At 46.3% G+C, this 24,162-nt stretch overlaps 1 protein-coding gene across 1 annotated transcript in view; it reads right to left on the bottom strand.

Annotated features, from left to right (window-relative positions):
• Nucleotides 1-24,162, bottom strand: part of LOC120998721 (sulfotransferase 6B1-like) — a 240,696-nt gene that overhangs the window by 179,314 nt on the left and 37,220 nt on the right. The window lies entirely within an intron of this gene.

Genomic DNA, 24,162 nt, shown 5'->3' with positions numbered 1-24,162 from the left:
CCTGGAAATTGGGTCCCAAGTTTATTGGGCCTTATAAAATCTTGTCAGTCATCAATCCTGTTGCCTTCCGTCTTGATCTTCCACGGGTTTGGAAGATACATAATGTATTTCACAGATCTCTCTTAAAACCATATGTCCAGCCCACGGTACCCTCCTCTTTGCCTCCTCCTCCGATTTTGGTTGATGGCAATCTGGAGTTTGAGGTTTCCAGAATTGTGGACTCTCGCATGGTCCGCGGTTCTCTTCAGTACCTCGTTCATTGGAAGGGTTATGGTCCTGAGGAGAGGATGTGGGTTCCGGTGTCGGACATTAAAGCCACTCGCCTCATCAGGGCATTTCATAGGGCTCATCCTGAGAAGGTGGGTCCTGGGTGTCCGGAGTCCACCCGTAGAGGGGGGGGTACTGTCACTACCAGAGCTTTGGGACGTTCTCACAGCTCTGTTTCTCCACCCCTGTGATGATGTCACTACTAGAGCTGGGAGGAGTTCTCACTACTCTGTTTACTTTTGGTTTCTTTCACCACAGCTGTCCTTCATGTGTTTGATTTTCCTCTCTTTATATCACCCCTCCTCCTATGATAGGATGTGGATTATAGTTCTCACTTCAGTTGTAGCTCTGGCTTTAGTTTCTTCACTTGTAGCTATCAGTTCACTGGACCTGTGTTCTGCTGCAGCTAGCACTCCGGATATTGCCAGCCTGTCCTTGGATCCATCTTCTCTGCGGCTGCAACACCGTCAGCTAAGTGTGCAGACATTGTTGTGTTCCTGTTTATTTTCTGACTGGATCTGAGGTGGCCACGGTTCCCTCCATATACTGAGTAGGGCACTGGTGGCCGTGCCCCTTCCACTATTGTAGGGGTTACAGTGGTCATTAGTCTTAGGCACGTGGGCATGCCTCTTTCCGCCATTTGGATCCGGGCATGTGCTTTAGCAGAATAGGGAGAGCGTTGAGGGTCGGACAGGGGTCACCCGTTATCCTCCCTAGTTCTGGGTCCAGTCAGTAGCTCTGTACTGTGTATTACTATTGTTGCCCACATACAGCCGTGACAATATAATTCATACAGTTCTGATCAAAAGTTTAGGACCACTTGAAAAATGGCAACAAATCATATTTATCATGGCTGGATCTTATCAAGGTTCCAAGTAGAGCTTCAACATGCAACAAGAAGAAATGGGAGTGAGACCAAACATTTTTTGAGCATTCAATTGAATGAAAACGAATAAACTGAAACAGGCTGTTTTTCAGCTGATTAAAAGTTTAGGACCACACCTCCAAAAAAAAACTAAACCCCCCCAAAACTGAAATCCAACTTCCAAACATGAATTCAGTAATGTAACGGTCACGTCCACACACACACAGGGGGAAGGATAGTGACCACTGTGCTCCACCCTCACCCTTGGCCCTGCCTACTTGCCTCACGAGTCCTGATGACAGGGGACAACTGGACGACAGTCCCTTACTTAGGATATGTGCAGGGAAGACAGACAAGACAAAATAGGGAACGTGAACGGACCGGGTCAGAACCAAGAGAGCTACGCAGTACAAATGGTTAAGCAAAGAATGGTCAGGAGAAGCCGGGGTCAAATACCAGGAGGGATGCGCAGTACAGGAGGAGCAGGCAAAGGATCGTCAGGGAACAGGATCAGGTGAGTATTCAGTAGTCCAACAAATAGCCAGGAACCTAGAATTAACAGGCAACCTGTGGCGAGCAGGCTGTCTGTATTTATAGTGGGGTCTGAGAGTCATGTGACGTGGCCAGCGTCACATGACCGACAGACAGACAGACAAGTCGAGCACCGAGTGATCAGCTCGGCGCTCAAGGCAGACCTAGGAGCAGGGAGCCTCCCAGATAGCAAAGCCACCCTGGGAACGAGACTAAGCACAGATCCTCGCTCCCGAAGCTAAGCAGCAGGTCTGCGGCTGATGGTAGACCGAGTGCGCCTTTTGCGCCCTGTGACAAGTAATGAGTAGCTCCGCCGTTATTGTTTATCACTTCAAAAATTTGTTTCGGCATGCTTGATGCAAGCATTTCCATTAGGTGAGTGGGAACATTTCTCCAAGTGGTGAAGACGGCCGCACGAAGGCCATCTACTGTCTGGAACTGTTGTCCATTTTTGTAAACTTCCCTTGCCATCCATCCCCAAAGGTTCTCAATTGGATTTAGATCAGGGGAACACGCAGGATGGGCCAAAAGAGTGATGTTATTCTCCTGGAAGAAGTCCCTTGTCCTGCGGGCATTGTGTACTGTAGCGTTGTCCTGTTGAAAAACCCAGTTGCAGGGGCGTACATAGAAATCATTGGGCCCCATAGCAAGAATCTGAATTGGGCCTCTTAACCCCGCCCACTACCTTGGCCCATCCCACCTCCTGCCCTGGCTCCTCCCCTGCCACCACCCCATTTGCCAATAAAGAAATGTATACATGACCTACTGAGGACTCCAGCATAACGCAAACCGGACGGATCCGTTATGCAGGCCCTAGACTTCTATTATGACAGAATGAATAATGGAATGCCTATAAAGCTGCCTATACAGGGAGTGCAGAATTATTAGGCAAGTTGTATTTTTGAGGATTAATTTTATTATTGAACAACAACCATGTTCTCAATGAACCCAAAAAACTCATTAATATCAAAGCTGAATATTTTTGGAAGTAGTTTTTAGTTTGTTTTTAGTTTTAGCTATTTTAGGGGGATATCTGTGTGTGCAGGTGACTATTACTGTGCATAATTATTAGGCAACTTAACAAAAAACAAATATATACCCATTTCAATTATTTATTTTTACCAGTGAAACCAATATAACATCTCAACATTCACAAATATACATTTCTGACATTCAAAAACAAAACAAAAACAAATCAGTGACCAATATAGCCACCTTTCTTTGCAAGGACACTCAAAAGCCTGCCATCCATGGATTCTGTCAGTGTTTTGATCTGTTCACCATCAACATTGCGTGCAGCAGCAACCACAGCCTCCCAGACACTGTTCAGAGAGGTGTACTGTTTTCCCTCCTTGTAAATCTCACATTTGATGATGGACCACAGGTTCTCAATGGGGTTCAGATCAGGTGAACAAGGAGGCCATGTCATTAGATTTTCTTCTTTTATACCCTTTCTTGCCAGCCACGCTGTGGAGTACTTGGACGCATGTGATGGAGCATTGTCCTGCATGAAAATCATGTTTTTCTTGAAGGATGCAGACTTCTTTCTGTACCACTGCTTGAAGAAGGTGTCTTCCAGAAACTGGCATTTTGCCAAAGGAAAGGAAGTTGCCTAATAATTATGCACACCTAATATAGGGTGTTGATGTCATTAGACCACACCCCTTCTCATTACAGAGATGCACATCACCTAATATGCTTAATTGGTAGTAGGCTTTCGAGCCTATACAGCTTGGAGTAAGACAACATGCATAAAGAGAATGATGTGGTCAAAATACTCATTTGCCTAATAATTCTGCACGCAGTGTAAAGGCATTCAGTTAGGCATTCCGTCATGGAATTGCATTATGGTCCATGGTAACGGAATCCATAATGCAATTCACTATTTACCACCAAACGAAGCGTGAACGAATTTTAAAATATGAAATTTGCTCATCTCTAATTATGAACAGACTGGGGACGACTAATGCTGGCGGTTTCATTTGTGTTTTTGAGGTGACAGGTTCCCTTTAACAGCAAGCAGAGTTCATGGGGGGGCGAGGGGGGTGGCACATTCCTGAGTCCTCTATGAGCCTACAGTACCGCCCACCCCCACAGGAACTCTGCTTGCTGCTGCCCTCAGAAAGTCCTATACATGAAGTTCTGGAACTGGAACGTTTTATACAGTCTCTATTAGCACTAGCGTAATTAGAAATGACTGGGCCCCACAGGAAATTTTTGAACGGGCCCCACAGGAAATTTTTGAATTGCCCCCCTCCCAGCTGTCCGGTACCTCTGACCAGCAGAGACACTTGACTTCCCTAATACAGTCCAATTATCGTCCAATAGACAAGTCATGGAAATATAGAAAGTATACTGTACTAATCAAAAGACCTTTATTCTTACCTTTACTGTCAAAATATCATACTACACAGTATACATATATTTCCATGACTTGTCTTTTGGACGATAATTAGAATTTGGACTGTATTAGGGAAGAAGTCAAGTGTCTCTGCCGGTCAGAGGTGCCAAACAGCTGGGGGGGGCCCGTTCAAAAATTTCCTGTGGGGCCCACTGCCCAGTCATTTCTAGTTACGCCAGTGCTAACAGACTGTTATTAGTACAGACTGTTATTAGTACACTACAGACATTTTTTTCATTAATGATCCCGGTTGTAAAGATAGTCCTACTGTGTGGACGACGGCTGGCAGTGGCACAGGTCCGGACTGGCTGTGAGATGATGGTTTTGGGTGGCACTGGCGTCTGTCGCGGCCGGGCAGCACAACTCACTCTAAAGTTCTTCCATGCTGAGTGCGCGCCTGCTGCCTGCACTGGCTGGGCCAATCAGCAGCAGGATCTTAACACACTGCTAATGCTGATTGGCCCAGTATGTGAAGCAGTGCAGGCGCAGCAGACGCTGGGTCCTAGGGAGCGCACAGTGAGTCAATGAGAAGTCAGACGGGGGGGGGGGGGGGGGGGGCGTGTATTATCGGCGGCGCTGGGAGCCAATTATAAGTGTGCAGACCGCCTCTGAGCCTGCAGTGAGCGCAGTTGCAGGGGGCGGGGCCTTCTGAGCACTCTGGGCCCCCCGGTGCCGCGGGCCCCATAGCAGTGGCGTACCCTGCCTCTATTGGCGGTACGCCACTGTCCAGTTGTTACCACACAGACGAGGGCCCTCAGTCATGAGGAATGCTCTCTGCAACATCTGGACATAGCCAGCGACCATTTGACGCCCCTGCACTTCCTGAAGCTCCATTGTTCCACTGACGGAAAAAGCACCCCAGACCATTATGGCGCCCCCTCCACTGTGGCGCATAGAAAACATCTCAGGTGGGATCTGCTTGTCATGCCAGTAATGTTGGAAACCATCAGGACCATCAAGGTAAAAAAAATTCTCATCAGAGAATAAAACTTTCTTCCACCTTTGAATGTCCCATGTTTGGTGCTCTCTTGCAAATTTCAAACGAGCAGTTCTGTGGCGTTCAAGGAGACGAGGTCTTTGAAGACGTTTTTTGTTTTTGAAGCCCTTCAGTCTCAGATGCCGTCTGATGGTTATGGGGCTGCAGTCAGCACCAGTAAGGGCCTTAATTTGGGTCGAGGATCGTCCAGTGTCTTGACGGACAGCCAATTGGATCCTCCGGCTCAGTGCTGATGAATTTTTTTTGGGTCTTCCACTTGACTTTTTTGTTCCATAACCCTCAGGATCATTTAAGATATTCCAAATGACTGTATTACTGCGTCCCACCTCAGCAGCTATGGCGCGCTGTGAGAGACCCTGCTTATGCAGTTTAGCAACCCGACCACGTTCAAAAAGGGAGAGGTTTTTTGCCTTTGCCATCACAACGTGTGACTACCTGACAGAAAATGACAATGAATACACATCTTTGCACAGATTTGGCCTTTTAAAAGGCATGTGGTCCTAAAATTTGGATCAGCTGAAAAACAGCCTGTTTCAGTTTAATCGTTATTTTCAATTAATTGAATGCTCAAAAAATGTTTTGTCTCACTCTCATTTCTTCTTGTTGCATGTTGAAGCTCTACTTGGAACCTTGTTAAAGGGCTTCTATCACCAGATTTGGTCCTATTTAGCTGACTGACACTAGCGATGTGCTAGTGTCAGCAGTCCATAACAGTATTCTTACTTATCATCGCCTGCGCCAACTACGCCTGCGCCAACTACGTTACAGTGAGAAAGCAGAAAATGACGGAACACCGGCACCAGGAGCGCGGCATTCACTCACTGTGCCTGCGCCGAATACAGAAGCGCACGGCGCAGGCGCGGGAATTGGTACCAGATACTGAGAAGTTTCATGTCAATCAACAGGAGCGGGGCGGGCTGGAGGGACGCGATGGGCGGCTGAAATGGTTAGTGGACGGAGCCCTCTAGGTGCTAATGACGCCCACATAGCACCTAGAGGCTCATTAGCATATCTATAAAAGTATGTTTTTAAGGTGAACGGCAGCAGACACATGATAAGTAAGAACACTGTTATGGACTGCTGACACTAGCACATCGCTAGTGTCAGTCAGCTAAATAGGACCAAATCTGGTGATAGAAGCCCTTTAAGATCCAACAATGTAAAATAAGATTTTTTGCCAATTTTTAAGTGGTCTTAAACTTTTGATCAGGACTGTATATATATATATATATACACTCACCTAAATAATTATTAGGAACACCAGTTCTATTTCTCATTAATGCAATTATCTAGTCAACCAATCACATGGCAGTTGCTTCAATGCATTTAGGGGTGTGGTCCTGGTCAAGACAATCTCCTGAACTCCAAACTGAATGTCAGAATGGGAAAGAAAGGTGATTTAAGCAATTTTGAGCGTGGCATGGTTGTTGGTGCCAGACGGGCCGGTCTGAGTATTTCACAATCTGCTCAGTTACTGAGATTTTCACGCACAACCATTTCTAGGGTTTGCAAAGAATGGTGTGAAAAGGGAAAAACATCCAGTATGCGGCAGTCCTGTGGGCAAAAATGCCTTGTGGATGCTAGAGGTCAGAGGAGAATGGGCCGACTGATTCAAGCTGATAGAAAAGCAACGTTGACTGAAATAACCACTCGTTACAACCGAGGTATGCAGCAAAGCATTTGTGAAGCCACAACACGCACAACCTTGAGGCGGATGGGCTACAACAGCAGAAGACCCCACCGGGTACCACTCCTCTCCACTACAAATAGGAAAAAGAGGCTACAATTTGCACAAGCTCACCAAAATTAGACTGTTGAAGACTGGAAAAATGTTGCCTGGTCTGATGAGTCTCGATTTCTGTTGAGACATTCAAATGGTAGAGTCCGAATTTGGCGTAAACAGAATGAGAACATGTATCCATCCTCTGATGGCTACTTCCAGCAGGATAATGCACCATGTCACAAAGCTCGAATCATTTCAAATTGGTTTCTTGAACATGACAATGAGTTCACTGTACTAAAATGGCCCGCACAGTCACCAGATCTCAACCCAATAGAGCATCTTTGGGATGTGGTGGAACGGGAGCTTCGTGCCCTGGATGTGCATCCCTCAAATCTCCATCAACTGCAAGATGCTATCCTATCAATATGGGCCAACATTTCTAAAGAATGCTATCATCACCTTGTTGAATCAATGCCACGTAGAATTAAGGCAGTTCTGAAGGCAAAAGGGGGTCCAACACCGTATTAGTATGGTGTTCCTAATAATTCTTTAGGTGAGTGTATACACACACTCACTGCATCTATTATACAGTATAATGCAGTGGACACAGATGCACAGTATACCCAACACTGTACTGATTAGTGTTGATCGCAAATATTCTAATCCCGAATTTTTATTGCGAATATCGGCCCTTCGAGAATTCACGAAAATGTAGAATATAGTGCTATATATTCATAATATTCTAGATTTTTTTTTTCATCAGTAACCTCCCTTCTTGCTTGTGGGCCAATGAGAAGGCTGCAATATCTTTGTCAGAGCTTAGCAACATCCCTAGCAACCAATAGGAAAGTTGCCTAGTCAGGGGAATGTCAGCTCCGGTAAGCAGGGGACCAGGAGAGCAGGGCAGGCCAGACAGGTGCTGGTAGTGGGAGACTCTATTATTAGGGGAACAGATAGGGAAATCTGTCACAAATACTGTGATCGCCGAAAAGTGTGCTGTCTTCCTGGCGCTAGAGTTCGACACATCCCGCATCGGGTTGACAGATTGCTGGGAGGGGCTGGAGAAGATCCAGCAGTCATGGTCCATATCGGAACCAATGACAAAGTTATGGGTAGGTGGAGAGTCCTTAAAAATGATTTCAGGGATTTAGGTCAAAAGCTTAGGGCAAGGACCTCAAAGGTAGTATTTTCCGAAATACTACCTGTACCACGGGCCACACAAGAAAGACAGCGGGAGATTAGGGAAATTAACAAGTGGCTCAAGAACTGGTGTAGGAAGGAGGGGTTTGGGTTCCTGGAGAACTGGGCCGACTTCTCTATCGGCTACAGGCTCTATCGTAGGGACGGGCTGCACCTCAATGGGGAAGGGGCAGCTATGTTGGGGAAGAAGATGGCTAGAAGATTGGAGGAGTGTTTAAACTAGGGACTGGGGGGAGGGTAATTACGTTACAGGATGGGAAGATAGTGCAGATAGAGACCGGGGGCAAGGTAGTGGGACTGGGGGAGGAATGGAAGGAGGGACTAGAACAGTTCAGAAGGAAAGGTGTATGGGAAAAAATATACATAAATCTTTCAAATGTATGTATACTAATGCCAGAAGCCTGACTAATAAAACTGGTGAACTGGAATTAGTGATGTGTGAGGAGGACTATGACATAGTGGGAATAACTGAGACATGGATGGATGATAGCTATGACTGGGCAGTTAATGTACAAGGTTACAGTATGTTTAGAAAGGATTGTCAAAACCGGAGAGGGGGAGGGGTCTGCCTTTATGTAAAGTCCTGTCTAAAGACCACACTCCGTGAAGATATAAGTGAGGGACATGAACATGTGGAGTCACTGTGGGTAGAGATATATGGAGCTAAAAAGAACAATAAATTACTAATAGGAGTTTACTATAATCCACCTAATATACCAGAGTCCACAGAAAATCTACTACTAAATGAGATAGACAAGGCGGCAAATCATAATGAGGTGGTTATTATGGGGGACTTCAACTACCCAGTTATAGACTGGGAAACTGAAACTTGTATATCTCATAAAGGAAACAGGTTCTTGGCAATAACCAAAGACAATTACCTCTCCCAACTGGTTCAGGACCCGACTAGAGGGACGGCCATACTGGACTTAGTATTAACCAATAGACCTGACAGAACAATAGACGTGCAGGTTGGGGGACACCTGGGAAATAGTGACCATAAAGTAATAACCTTCCAATTATCATTCAAAAGACCGTTTCTACAGGGAGGAACAAAAATACCAAACTTCAAAAAAGCTAAATTTAGCCAACTAAGAGAGGCCATAGGCCTAACTAAATGGGATAAAGTCCTCACAAATAAAAATACAGCCACAAAATGGGATATCTTTAAAAACATCCTAAAATCTCATTGTGAGAGGTACATATCGTAAGGGAATAAAAGGTTAAGGAACAAAAAGAAACCAATGTGGATAAACAGAACTGTAAAGAAAGCAATAAATGACAAAAAGAAAGCATATAAAACACTAAAACAGGAGGGTAGCACGGAAGCACTGAAAAACTATAAGGAAAAAAATAAAGCATGTAAAAAACAAATAAAAGCGGCCAAACTAGAGACCGAGAGATTAATTGCCAAAGAGAGTAAAACTAACCCTAAAATGTTCTTCAATTATATAAATGTTAAAAAGTATAAATCTGAAGGTGTCGGCCCTTTAAACAGTAATGAGGGGGGAGTCGCAGAGAGCGACGAGGAGAAAGCAAAGCTGTTAAAAAAAATTTTCTCCAATGTATTCACTGAGGAAAATAAACTGTCAGATGAAATGCTGAATGTTGAAATAAATTCCCCATTAAAAGTGTTCTGTCTGACCCAGGAAGAAGTACAACAGCGACTTAAAAAGATTAAAATAGACAAATCGCCAGGACCGGATGGCATACACCCCCGTATCCTAAAGGAATTAAGTAATGTCATAGCCAGACCCTTATTTCTGATATTTGCGGACTCTATACTGACAGGGAATGTCCCACAGGATTGGCGCATGGCAAATGTGGTGCCAATATTCAAAAAGGGTCCAAAAACAGAGCCTGGAAACTATAGGCCGGTAAGTTTAACATCTGTTGTGGGTAAACTGTTTGAAGGTTTTCTGAGAGATGCTATGTTAGAGCATCTTAACGGAAATAAGCAAATAACGCCATATCAGCATGGCTTCGTGAGGGATCGGTCATGTAAAACTAATTTAATCAGTTTCTATGAGGAGGTAAGTTCTAGACTTGAAAGCGGCGAATCAATGGATGTCGTGTATCTGGACTTCTCCAAAGCATTTGACACTGTACCACATAAAAGGTTAGTATATAAAATGAGAATGCTCGGACTGGGAGAAAACGTCTGTAAGTGGGTAAGTAACTGGCTCAATGATAGAAAACAGAGGGTGGTTATTAACGGTACACACTCAGATTGGGTCACTGTCACTAGTGGGGTACCTCAGGGGTCAGTATTGGGCCCTATTCCCTTCAATATATTTATTAATGATCTTGTAGAAAGCTTGCATAGTAAAATATAAATTTTCGCAGATGACACTAAACTGTGTAAAGTAATTAACACTGAAGAGGACAGTATACTACTACAGAGGGATCTGGATAGATTGGAGGCTTGGGCAGATAAGTGGCAGGTGAGGTTTAACACTGACAAATGTAAAGTTATGCACATGGGAAGGAATAATGCAAGTCACCCGTACATACTAAATGGTACAACACTCGGTAACACTGACATGGAAAAGGATCTAGGAATTTTAATAAACAGCAAACTAAGCTGCAAAAAACAGTGTCAGGCAGCTGCTGCGAAGGCCAATAAGATAATGGGTTGCATCAAAAGGGGCATAGATGCCCGTGATGAGAACATATTCCTACTACTTTACAAATCATTAGTCAGACCACACATGGAGTACTGTGTACAGTTCTGGGCTCCAGTGAACAAGGCAGACATAGCAGACCTGGAGAGGGTCCAGAGGAGGGCAACTAAAGTAATAACTGGAATGGGGCAACTACAGTACCCTGAAAGATTATCAAAATTAGGGTTATTCACGTTAGAAAAAAGACGACTGAGGGGAGATCTAATTACTATGTATAAATATATCAGGGGTCAGTATAGAGATCTATCCCATCATCTATTTATCCCCAGGACTGTGACTGTGACGAGGGGACATCCTCTGCGTTTGGAGGAAAGAAGGTTTGTACACAAACATAGAAAAGGATTCTTTACGGTAAGAGCAGTGAGACTATGGAACTCTCTGCCTGCGGAGGTGGTGATGGTGAGTACAATAAAGGAATTCAAGAGGGGCCTGCATGTATTTCTGGAGTGTAATAATATTACAGGCTATAGCTACTAGAGAGGGGTCGTTGATCCATGGAGATATTCTGATTGCCTGATTGGAGTCGGGAAGGAATTTTTTATTCCCCTAAAGTGAGGAAAATTGGCTTCTACTTCACAGGGTTTTTTTGCCTTCCTCTGGATCAACTTGCAGGATGACAGGCCGAACTGGATGGACAAATGTCTTTTTTCGGCCTTATGTACTATGTTACTATGTTACCCCTTTACTATATAAGAAACTCCCCAGCAGCCATTTTCTGCAGTTTTTTTGCAGTTCTGAGAGAGATAGCAGTGACATTGCTGTGCTCTGTGCTTTCATCTGGATCATATTCCTTGTCCAATTACATTAGATAGCTCATAAATATAATACAGATAGGTAGTGGGAAATAGTCAGTGTAGGTTAGATAGTGATATAGTGTAGCTGATGTAGTGATATGTGTTAGGTAGTGTGATAGGAATTACTGTTTCTCTGCTGTCCATACATACATGCTACATACATAGTGCTGTGATGTCACAACAATACTTAGTGCACCAATCAGTAATATCTACTCAGACCTGATAAAATGTGAAGTTGCATGTATTGAGCAAAAAATATGCGCATCATTAAAGAATTACTTGAGATCACGAATTCTAGAATTCACTAATTTATTGCAAATATTATGTGAGAAAATTTGCAAAATATCACGAAAATGAATATTGCCTATGCCGCTCATTACTAGTACTGATATATGAGGTACAAGGTATAATAGATGCAGTGTGTACAGATATATGTTATATACGAGTGTACTGATATATGAAGTACAAGGTAAAATAGATGCAGTGAATTAATTTTTTATGGCATGCACTGTGTGGGAGTAATTACCTGATAATTGTGTAGTGCGGGTTGTTACAGACGCAGTGATATCAAATATGTGGAGGGGATTTTATTTCTGGAATATTTTCCATTGAAAAGTTTTCTTCTTCAATGGAAAAAAGGTGTATTTTTAACTTGGAGATTTTTTAATGTAATAAAACTGTATTTGACTTTTTTTAAACTAGTTACGAGTCCCACATTGGGACCAGGGCCGATCCTACACGGGGTGCAGTGGGTGCCCCGCACCCCAGCGCTGCGGCCCTGGTGACAAGTGGGGGCGGCCGCGGCCGGCGGCAGGGCAGAGCAGGAGATGAGCGCCTCCATTGCTGAAGCGCTCATCTCCATAGTCATCTGTATTGCCGTCCTCAGGACGGCAATACAGATGCCTGTGCTGCGGCAGAGGAGGGAGAGGTGTGTCCCCTCCTGTTCCTCTGATAGGCTGCCGGCTTAGTGCTGGCAGCCTATCAGAGGCCGGTGATGGCGCGATGACGTCATCGCGTCGCCTGAGCCGTATAGCGAGGGACACAGACGGAAGAGGCGGCCTGCATCGCATCGCATTGCTGGAGGTAAGTATAAGTGTATTATTTTTTTTTATTTTTTTATATAGGTACAATACTGGGCTGGCACATGATAAGGGGGGCTACTGGGCTGGCACAAAAGGGGGGCTACTGGGCTGGCACATAAGGGGGGACTACTGGGCTGGGCTGGCACATGATAAGGGGGGCTACTGGGCTGGCACATGATAAGGGGGGACTACTGGGCTGGCACATGATAAGGGGGGACTACTGGGCTGGCACATGATAAGGGGGGACTACTGGGCTGGCACATGATAAGGGGGGCTACTGGCACATGATGGGGGGCTACTGGCACATGATATGGGGGCACTCTGGCTACTGGCACATGATATGGGGGCACTCTGGCTACTGGCACATGATAATGGGGGGGATCTGGCTACTGGCACATGATATGGGGGGGGGCTCTGGCTACTGGCACATGATAAGGGGGGGGCTCTGGCTACTGGCACATGATATGGGGGGCTACTGGCACATGATAAGGGGGGCTACTGGCACATGATAAGGGGGCTACTGGCACATGATAAGGGGGTCTACTGGCACATGATAAGGGGGGCTACTGGCACATAGGGGGGCTACTGGCACATAAGGGGGGCTACTGGCACATGATATGGGGGGCTCTGGCTACTGGCACATGATATGGGGGGGCTCTGGCTACTGGCACATGATGGTGGGGGGGCTCTTATTTCTGGCACATGATTGGGGGCACTCTGGCTACTGGCACATGATATGGGGGGCTCTGGCTACTGACACATGATATGGGGGGGCTCTGGCTACTGACACATGATATGGGGGGGCTCTGGCTACTGGCACATGATGGTGGGGGGGGGCTCTGGCTACTGGCACATGATATGGGGGGGCTCTGGCTATTGGCACATGATATGGGGGGCTACTGGCACATGATAAGGGGGACTACTGGCACATGATAAGGGGGCTACTGGCACATGATAAGGGGGGCTACTGGCACATGATAAGGAGGGCTACTGGCACATAGGGGGGCTACTGGCACATAAGGGGGGCTACTGGCACATGATACGGGGGGGCTCTGGCTACTGGCATATGATATGGGGGGCTCTGGCTACTGGCACATGATGGTGGGGGGGCTCTTATTTCTGGCACATGATTGGGGGCACTCTGGCTACTGGCACATGATATGGGGGGCTCTGGCTACTGACACATGATATGGGGGGGCTCTGGCTACTGACATGATATGGGGGGGCTCTGGCTACTGGCACATGATGGTGGGGGGGCTCTTATTACTGGCACATGATTGGGGGCATCTATGGGGGCACATCTTACTGCAGATTATTGGGGGGCACTATAGGGGCATCTACTGAGGCTAAAAAAGAAGATATTTTATATGGGGGCTCTGTATAGGGGCATTTTATACTGGGACACATTATGGTGGGTACTATGGGGAAGGGGGGGGCACTATGGGGGTCATCTACGGGGGCACTGAGAAGGGGTATTTTATATTGGCACATTATGGGAACATTAGCTCAACTGGGGGCATTACAAATGTTTTGCATATTATAAGGAGAATTATTACTACTGGGGGGGCATTATGGTGGGCTTTATTACTCCCCCATGGTATGACCCCCTAGTAGCAGCACCAGCCTCTCCCTGCTCTGCTATCCCTCTGCCCTTTCTCCAAATCCTTATTATGAAATCTTTCTCATTAGGTTAAAGCACAACATCAGCTCCGCCGAGCCCCCGGCCAAAGTGTTGAAGTGGCGTCCGAGATCCCCAAGGGCCAAGTCAAGTAACTGTAAGTTTTTATGGGGGTTCTACAAAAGAGCTATCGTGGGGCAAAGTTCATATTCGTGTTTACACATGTGTTTTAAAATGAATGCTTTCTCCTATTATAAACAAGTAAATAATGACGCAATGCTGTGGGGCTGGTGTGCAACTTTTTCCAGGGCTGGTTTTTATCCCCAGTCCGGCCCTGGCCGAGCGAGCCGCCGGGACTTTTTTTTTTTTTACTTTTTTTTTTTTTTAAGCCGAGCAGCCGAGCCGCCGATTCGTGGGGCTGAAGTTGTTGCCATAGAAACATTGTAAAGGGGAGGAGTTAGTAAGATAACCACGCCCATGTGGGGGCGCCAGAAATATTTCTGCACCCAAGCGCCTGTGACCCTAGGATCGGCCCTGATTGGGACTTTAACAGGTGATCTTTTATCACATTTATAATACACTATACTGCATAGATCTTGTATTATAGCATCCATTATGCTCAGTTACGCACATTTTGCTTTAGTTTTAGCAATTTCTCTCTGATATCCATTATGTTAAGTGGAAAAAAAAACTTCATGTAGGACTTTGAGCTGATGGATCAGAAGAACGGAAAAGTAAACAGTGATTTGAACCTATCTTTATGCAGTACAGTTTATGTTTGCTTTCCATCCTGGGATGCGGAGCAAGATCCGGCATGACCCCCAATGCAAGTCAATGGGGACGGATCCGTTTTCTCTGACACAATCTACCACAATAGAAAGCGAATCCGTCCTCCATTGATTTTCAATGGAGTTCATGACGAATCCGTCTTGGCAATGTTAAAGATAATACAACCGGATCCATTCATAATGGATGCAGATGGTTGTATTATCAGTAAAGGAAGAGTTTTTGCTGAACAATGCCGGATCCAGTAAAAACGCTAGTGTGAAAGTAGCCTTAGACTAGACCACCATAAAAAGGCAAATTGGTTAACAGTGTTCCGGCAAAGATCGTGGAACCTGTTACAGTACTCTAATAGACCAAACCCTCAAGCAGGCTTCAGAGTCTATTAGAGGAATATACCAATGCAGAGGACACTAGGTGGCAGCACTGTATTGTTATATTGAAAATTAAGTGCTCAATGATGGCTATATAAACATCAATGAACACATGGGCAATCTAATGATTACAGTTATTGTCACCCAGGGTGAAAAAGTAAGTTCAAATCACCATCTTTTCCTTAAAATAAAAATACTTAACCAATAGAGCTGAGCGGACACCTGGATGTTCGGGTTCGGCAGGTTCGGCCGAACTTGAAAAAAAAGTTTGGGTTTGGGACCCGAACTTGACCCCGAAACCGAACCCCATTGAAGTCAATGGGGACCTGAACTTTTGGGCACTAAAATGGCTCTAAAATAGTCCTGGAAAGGGATAGAGGGCTGCAAAAGGCATCAAAATGTGCTTAAGAGCATGACAACTGTTCTGCAAACAAATGTGTATAGGGAAATGACTTAAAATAACATAAAATACAGAAAAATTTAAAATAACAATCTGTGTCTAGGAGTAGGAGGTTGAGGAGGCGGTGTAGGTTGACGTGGCGGTGTAGGTGGAAGCAGCGGTGAAGGAGGAATAGGTAGCCAACACTGATTTGTGTTATTTTTTATTTTTAAATTGGGGTATCCCCCAAAACATTGGGACATATAACAAAATAAATCAAAGAATAAGTGCACTTGAGTACAAAAATGGATGGTTGAGGCTGGTAAAAATGTCTATTCTGCACAAGGTACGGACAAGTCCTGTGGGATCCATGCCTGGTTCATTTTAATAAACGTAAGCTTGTCCACATTGGCTGCGGCCTGTGATAATGCTCTCTGCCGTGCTAAACACACGTTCACACTATACACTGGCTGCAGGGCAGGTCAGCACCTCCAAGGCTGACAAAGCTTTTCCACATTTGGGCCATGCTAACCCTGCCTTCTCAGGTGCTGGTGGTGCCCCAGCTGCGTTGGCGACCTCTTCCTCCTCCTCTGCCTTCGCCTTGTGCTTCCACTGTGCCCCCGCTGTCAGGTGGGAATGCTATCATCAGCGTGCGCTTGTAGTCGTGCATCTTCCGATCAGTAACAGATGTTTTCACTAAATTTAGTTCCCTGTCAGCAATGCAGAGCAGGGGTTCATTCACGGCAAAAGGTCACCCAGCAATAGAACAGAGGATTTTGAGAGATTTAAGCCCCTGTCACCCAGGCACAGAAGGGGTTCATTCACGGCAAAAGGGGGTTCATGTCACCCAGCAATAGAACAGAGGATTTTGAGAGATTTAGGCCCCTGTCACCCAGGCACAGAAGGGGTTCATTCACGGCAAAAGGGGGTTCATGTCACCCAGCAATAGAACAGAGGATTTTGAGAGATTTAGGCCCCTGTCAGCAATGCAGAGCAGGGGTTCATTCACGGCAAAAAGGGGTTCATGTCACCCAGCAATAGAACAGACGATTTTGAGAGATTTAGGCCCCTATCATCCAGGCACAGCAGGGGTTCATTCACGGCAAAAGGGGGATCATGTCACCCAGCAATAGAACAGAGGATTTTGAGAGATTTAGGCCCCTGTCAGCAATGCAGAGCAGGGGTTCATTCACGGCAAAAAGGGGTTCATGTCACCCAGCAATAGAACAGACGATTTTGAGAGATTTAGGCCCCTATCATCCAGGCACAGCAGGGGTTCATTCACGGCAAAAGGGGGAACTTAAAATGAAATAAATTAACTAAAAATTACAAATTATTAACCTGCAACTCAGAGAAGGAAGTGGATATGGAGTCGGAGGTTGAGGAGGCGGTGAATGTGGTGTTGTAGGTGGAGGCAGCAATGGAGGAGGAGCAGGTAGCCAACAATGTTTTTTTTTTTTTTTTTTTCATTGGGGTAGGTAGCCCCCAAAATATTGGGACAAATAAAAACAAAAGAAAACAAAGAATCATTGCACTTGACTTGAGTACAAGAATGTATGTTTGATGGTGGTATAAATGTCTATTCTGCACAAGGTACAGACAAGTCTTGTGGGATCCAAGCCTGGTTCATTTTAATGAACGTGAGCTTGTCCACGTTGGCTGTGGACAGGCGGCTGCGTCTGTCTGTAATGATGCCTCCTGCCATGCTAAATACATGTTCAGAGAGTACACTGGCTGCAGGGCAGGCCAGCGCCTCCAAGGCATACAGGGCAAGCTCTGGCCATGTGGACAATTTGGAGACCCAGAAATTGAATGGGGCAGAACCATCAGTCAGTACGTGTAGGTGTGTGCACAGGTACTGTTCCACCATGTTGTTCAAATGCTGCATCCTGCTAACACGCTCCATATCAGCAGTTGGGGCCGGTTGTTGCGGCGAGGTGACAAAGCTTTTCCACATGTCGGCCATGCTAACCCTGCCTTCTGAGGTGCTGGCGCTGACACAGCTGCGTTGGCGACCTCTTCCTCCTCCCCTGCCTTCGCCTTTTGCTTCCACTTGTCCCCCGGCGTCAGTCGGGAATGCTCTCAGGAGCGCGTCTACCAGCATGCACCTGTAGTCGCGCATCTTCCGATCACGCTCCAGTGAGGGAATTAAGGATGGCACATTGTCTTTGTAACGGGGATCCAGTAGGGTGGCCACCCAGTAGTCAGCACACGTTAAAATGTGGGCAACTCTGCAGTCGTTGTGCAGGCACGGCAGCATGTAGTCGCTCATGTGTGCCAGGCTGCCCAGAGGTAAGGACAAGCTGTCCTCTGTGGGAGGCGTATCGTCTGCGTCCTCCCTATCCCCCCAGCCACGCACCAGTGATGGGCCCGAGCTGCGTTGGATACCACCCCGCTGTGAACATGCTTTATCCCCATCCTCCTCCTCCTCCTCCTCATCCTCCTCCTTCTCGTCCTCCAGTAGTGGGCCCTGGCTGGCCAAAATTGTACCTGGCCTCTGCTGTTGCAAAAATCCTCTTTCTGAGCCACTTCTAAAAGACTGGCCTGAAAGTGTTAGAGATGACCCCTCTTCCTCCTCCTCGTCCTGGGCCACATCCTCTTCCATCATCGCCCTAAGTGTTTTCTCAAGGAGACATAGAAGTGGTAACGCTGATAACGGCGTCATCACCACTGGCCATGTTGGTGGAGTACTCGAAACAGCGCAACAGGGCACACAGGTCTCGCATGGAGGCCCAGTCATTGGTGGTGAAGTGGTGCTGTTCCGCAGTGCAACTCACCTGTGCGTGCTGCAGCTGAAACTCCACTATGGCCTGCTGCTGCTCGCACAGTCTCTCCAGCATGTGCAAGGTAGAGTTCCACCTGGTGGGCACGTCGCATATGAGGCGGTGAGCGGGAAGGCCGAAGTTATGCTGTAGAGCAGACAGCCGAGCGGTGGCAGGATGAGAACGCCGGAAGCGCGCACAGATGGCCCGCACTTTATGCAGCAGCTCTGACATGTCAGGGTAGTTGTGAATGAATTTCTGCACCACCAAACCGGCTAGTCCCAGAGGTGCAACGAGATTTCGCCCATTATTGCACACCACCAGGCCAGGCTTGAGGCCCACTGGCAGCAACCACTCATCGGTCTGTTGTTCTATACCCCGCCACAACTCCTGCGCGGTGTGCGGCCTGTCCCCCAAACACATCAGTTTCAGAATGGCCTGCTGACGTTTTCGCCTGGCTGTGCTGAAGGTCTGTCGCTGACCGGATGAGCAGGTGGTAGAAGAGGAGGAGGAAGCCGAGTAGGAAGAGGAGGCAACAGGAGGCAAATAATGATGCCCTGCGATCCTTGGTGGCGGAAGGACCTGCGCCAAACAGCTCTCTGCATGGGGCCCAGCCGCCATTACATTTACCCAGTGTGCAGTTAGGGAGATATAGCATCCCTGGCTGTGCTTACTGGTCCACGTATCTGTGGTTAGGTGGACCTTGCCACAGATGGCGTTGCGCAGTGCACACTTGATTTTATCCGATACTTGGTTGTGCAGGGAGGGCACGGCTCTCCTGGAGAAGTAGTGGCGGCTGGGAACGACGTACTGTGGGACAGCAAGCGACATGAGCTGTTTGAAGCTGTCCGTCTCCACCAGCCTGAATGACAGCATTTCAAAGGCCAGAAGTTTAGAAATGCTGGCATTCAGGGCCAGGGATCGAGGGTGGCTAGGTGGGAATTTACGCTTTCTCTCAAAGGCTTGTGAGATGGAGAGCTGAACGCTTCCGTGTGACATGGTGGAGATGCTTGGTGACGGAGGTGGTGTTGTTGGTGGCACATCCTCTGTTTGCTGGGCGGCAGGTGCCAACGTTCCTCCATAGGCGGAGGAAGAGGCCAAGACAGCAGCAGAAGAGGGAGCAGGAGGGGCCCTTTCTTGGTTTTGAAGGTGCTTACTCCACTGCAGCCCGTGTCTTGCATGTAGATGCCTGGTCATGCAGATTGTGCTAAGGTTCAGAACGTTAATGCCTCGCTTCAGGCTCTGATGGCACAGCGTGCAAACCACTCGGGTCTTCTCGTCAGCACATTGTGTGAAGAAGTGCCATGCCAGGGAACTCCTTGAAGCTGCCTTCGGTGTGCTCGGTCCCTGTTGACGGTGGCCAGTAGTAGGCGAACTGTTTTGGCGACGGTTGCTCTGCTTTTGCACCCTGCTCCCGCTTTTGCTATGCTGTTGGCTCGGTCTCACCACTGCCTCTTACTCCGAACTCTGAAAGTCAGTGGCACGACCTTCATTCCATGTGGGGTCTAGAACCTCATCGTCCCCTGCATCGTCTTCCACCCAGTCTTCCTCCCTGACCTCCTTTTCGGTCAGCACACTGCAGAAAGACGCAGCAGTTGCCACCTGTGTTTCGTCATCATCAGAGACAAGTTGAGGTGGTATTCCCATGTCCTCATCAGGAAACATAAGTGGTTGTGCGTCAGTGCATTCTATGTCTTCCACCGCTGGGGAAGTGCTAGGTGGATGCCCTTGGGAAACCCTGCCAGCAGAGTTTTCAAACAGCATAAGAGACTGCTGCATGACTTGAGGCTTAGACAGGTTCCCCAATATGCACGGGGGTGACCTGTGCGCTTTCTGCAGAAGACTGGGTGGGAGATAATGTGAACATGCTGGATCCACTGTCGGCCACCCAATTGACTAGCGCCTGTACTTGCTCAGGCCTTACCATCCTTAGAACGGCATTAGGCCCGACCAAATATCGTTGTAGATTCTGGCGGCTACTGGGACCTGAGGTAGTAGGTTCAGTAGGACGTGTAGCTGTGGCAGAACGGCCACGTCCTCTCCCTGCACCAGAGGCTCCACCAACACCACCACCACGACCGCGTCCCTAATTAGATGTTTGCCTCATAGTTAGCGTTCACAAAGAAAAGTAAAAAGTGGTTAAGTATGTTAAAAATAATTAACCGCCAATATAAACCCTGATGTAGGGTATTGCACTCAATTTTTTTTTTTAACTCTATATGACAGTGGTATTTGTGGCCTAAATGTGACACTCACTTATGCACGTCTTATCCCAGATGTGCAGTATATGAGAGTGTTTTTTCACCCCGGTAACCTAAAAGCCGTATTTCTGGCCTAAATGTGACAGTCACTTATGACTGTGCAGTAGATTAGAGGGTTTTTTCACCCCAGTAACCAAAAAGCCGTATTTCTGGCCTAAATGTGACAGTCACTTATGCTTGTCTTATCCTAGATGTGCAGTATATCAGAGGCTTTTTACACCCCAGTAACCAAAAAGCCGTATTTCTGCCCTAAATGTGACAGTCACCTATGCACGTCTAATCCTAGATGTGCAGTATATCAGAGGCTTTTTTCACCACAGTAACCAAAAAGACGTATTTATGGCCTAAATGTGACAGTCACTTATGCTTGTCTAATCCCAGATTTGCAGTATATTAGAGGGGTTTTTCACCCTAACCAAAAAGCTGTATTTCTGTCCTAAATGTGACAGTCACTTATGCTTAATACAAACTACAAATTGGCGTGCTATTAAAAAGCAGGAAGTGCTCAACCCCGTATGCAGTGGTGCATCTATACCAGCGGGGCAGATCCTGCACTTGTGGCCCGTTGCTAATGGCAATCCCCAGCAAAAATGCATACAATGCAGGATGCCTGCAGCGGACCACAAGTACCACAATGGACATCCTACACAGGATAGGAATTGTGTGGATGTGATAGACAGTCAAAATAACATAACAAAAACAAATACAGGTGCACTCTGCGGTCTTACTAACCCTCATACTGGTGTAAAATTGAGAATTAGCCAACATATCCTGCTTGGAGGACATGTCTGAGCCTGAGCACCGCTCCAAGGTTTCTCAAGTAGCTCGGGAACCTAACGCTAAACCTACCTGGGCCGTATGGGCAATACCAGGAGCCAGTGGGCGAATTACAGGTGCACAAGATCCGACTCAAAGCAATCTCCCAGTAACCTCCAGCATGTGACCATGCGTTAGGTTCCCGAGCTACTTGAGAAACCTTGGCGCGGTGCTCGGGCTCAGACATGTTCTCCAAGCAGGATATGTATTTATGGCCTAAATGTGACAGTCACTTATGGTTGTCTAATCCCAGATGTGCAGTATATTAGAGTTTTTTTTCACCCTAACCAAAAAGCTGTATTTCTGTCCTAAATCTGACAGTCACTTATGCATGTGTAATCCCAGATGTGCAGTATATGAGAGGCTTTTTTCACCCCAGTATGCCAAAGCCGTATTTATGGCCTAAATGTGACAGTCACTTATGCACGTGTAATCCCAGATGTGCAGTATATTAGAGGCTTTTTTCACCCTAACCAAAAAGCTGTATTTCTGTCCTAAATGTGACAGTCACTTATGCTTGTCTAATCCCAGATGTGCAGTATATTAGAGGGTTTTTTCACCCTAACCAAATAGCTGTATTTCTGTCCTAAATGTGACAGTCACTTATGCACGAGTAATCCCAGATGTGCAGTATATGAGAGGCTTTTTTCACCCCAGTATGCCAAAGCCGTATTTATGGCCTAAATGTGACAGTCACTTATGCACGTGTAATCCCAGATGTGCAGTATATTAGAGGCTTTTTTCACCCTAACCAAAAAGCTGTATTTCTGTCCTAAATGTGACAGTCACTTATGCTTGTCTAATCCCAGATGTGCAGTATATCAGAGGCTTTTTTCACCCCAGTATGCCAAAGCTGTATTTCTGGACTTGCAGATAGCCTATGCTGGTGCACTATTGTTGCATAAAATGGCTGCCGATCATGTATTGATATTGACTAACTGAAGAAAAAAAAGTTCGTTTTCAGCAGTAGTTGGCTCAGGGCAGGCTTAAAAAAATGGTGCACTGCACCCACAAAACACTTTTTCTGTAGATCGCTGAGTACATAAACCAGTTCTTGATAAGATTTCTCCCTGATCTCTCCCTCACAGCAGCTGCAGCCTCTCCCTACACTAATCCGAGCAGAGTGACGGGCGGCGCTACGTGACTCCAGCTTAAATAGAGGCTGGGTCACATGCTGCAGGTGGCCAATCACAGCCATGCCAATAGTAGGCATGGCTGTGATGGACTTTTGGGGCAAGTAGTATGACGATTGTTGATTGTCTGCAGTGCAGCCTTTCAAAAAGCGCCATAAAAATCGCCGAACACCGAACCCGAACTTTTACGTAAATGTTCGGGTTAGGGTCCGGGTGCCGAAAACCCTAAAGTTCGGTACGAACCCGAACTTTACAGTTCGGGTTCGCTCAACTCTATTAACCAATAAAAAATAAACATCATGGGCATCGCCTCGTGCAAAAAAGTCCATACAGTTAAAATATAACAATATTAATGCTCTTCAACTCCCCAATAATTTTTTTATAAAAAGTGATCAAAAAGTCACACACACTTCAAATTGGTATCACTGAAAAGTACAGATCGCACCGCAAAAATGAGCCCTCACACAGCCCCATACACATAACTACAAAAAAGTTATGTATCACCATATTCTTACCGCTATATTTCTTTTTTTCTCAAAGGTTTTAATTTTTTTTTCAGTATTAGGCTACATGCACACGACCGTATGTGTTTTGCGGCCCGCAAATTGTGGATCCGCAAAAAAAACTGATGACGTTCCGTATGGCATCCATTTTTTTTGCGGATCCATTGTAATAATGACTATCCTTGTCCGCAAACTAGAAAAAAATAGGACATGCACTATTTTTTGGGCGGGGCAACGGAACGGACATACTGATGCAGACAGCACACGGTGAAATAATTAGGTCTGCATCCTATCCCCAAAAAAACGGAACGGACACGGAAACAAACAACGTTCGTGTGCATGTAGCCTTAAGGCTACTTTCACACTAGCGATTATACTGGATCCGGCAGGATTCAGCAAAAACGCTTCTGTTACTGATAATACAACAATTTGCATCCATTATGAACGGATCAAGTTGTATTATCTTTAACATTGCCAAGACAGATCCGTCATGAACTCCATTGAAAGTCAATGGAGGGCGGATCAGTTTTCTATTGTGTCAGATTGTGGCAGAGAAAACTGATCCGTCCCCATTGACTTGCATTGGGGGTCCTGCCGGATCCGTCTTGCTCTGCATCCCATGACTGAAAGCAAACTACAACATGTTGCGGTTTGCTCTCCGGTATGGGAACGCAACTAAACGGAACAGAATGCATTTTTGAGCATTCCGTTCTGTTCAGTTCAGTTTTGTCCCCATTGACAATGAATAGGGACAAAACTGAAGCGTTTTTCTTTTCCCCCGGTATTGAGCCCCTATGAGGGATCTCAATACCGGATAACTAAAACGCTAGTGTGAAAGTAGCCTAAAATGCAAGAAAAATTATACAGGTGTGGTATCGTTGTAACTGCACTGACCTGGAGAATGAAGATAACAGGTTAATTTTATAGCATAGTGTACGGTGTAAAAAAATAAAAACTTTTTTCAGAATTGCGTTTTTTCCCAATTCTAT

This window comes from Bufo bufo, chromosome 4 (assembly GCF_905171765.1).
Source record: "Bufo bufo chromosome 4, aBufBuf1.1, whole genome shotgun sequence".
Taxonomy (NCBI): Eukaryota; Metazoa; Chordata; class Amphibia; order Anura; family Bufonidae; genus Bufo; species Bufo bufo.
Note: the sequence above shows the minus strand (reverse complement) of the source record. Positions and strands in the feature narration are given on the sequence as shown.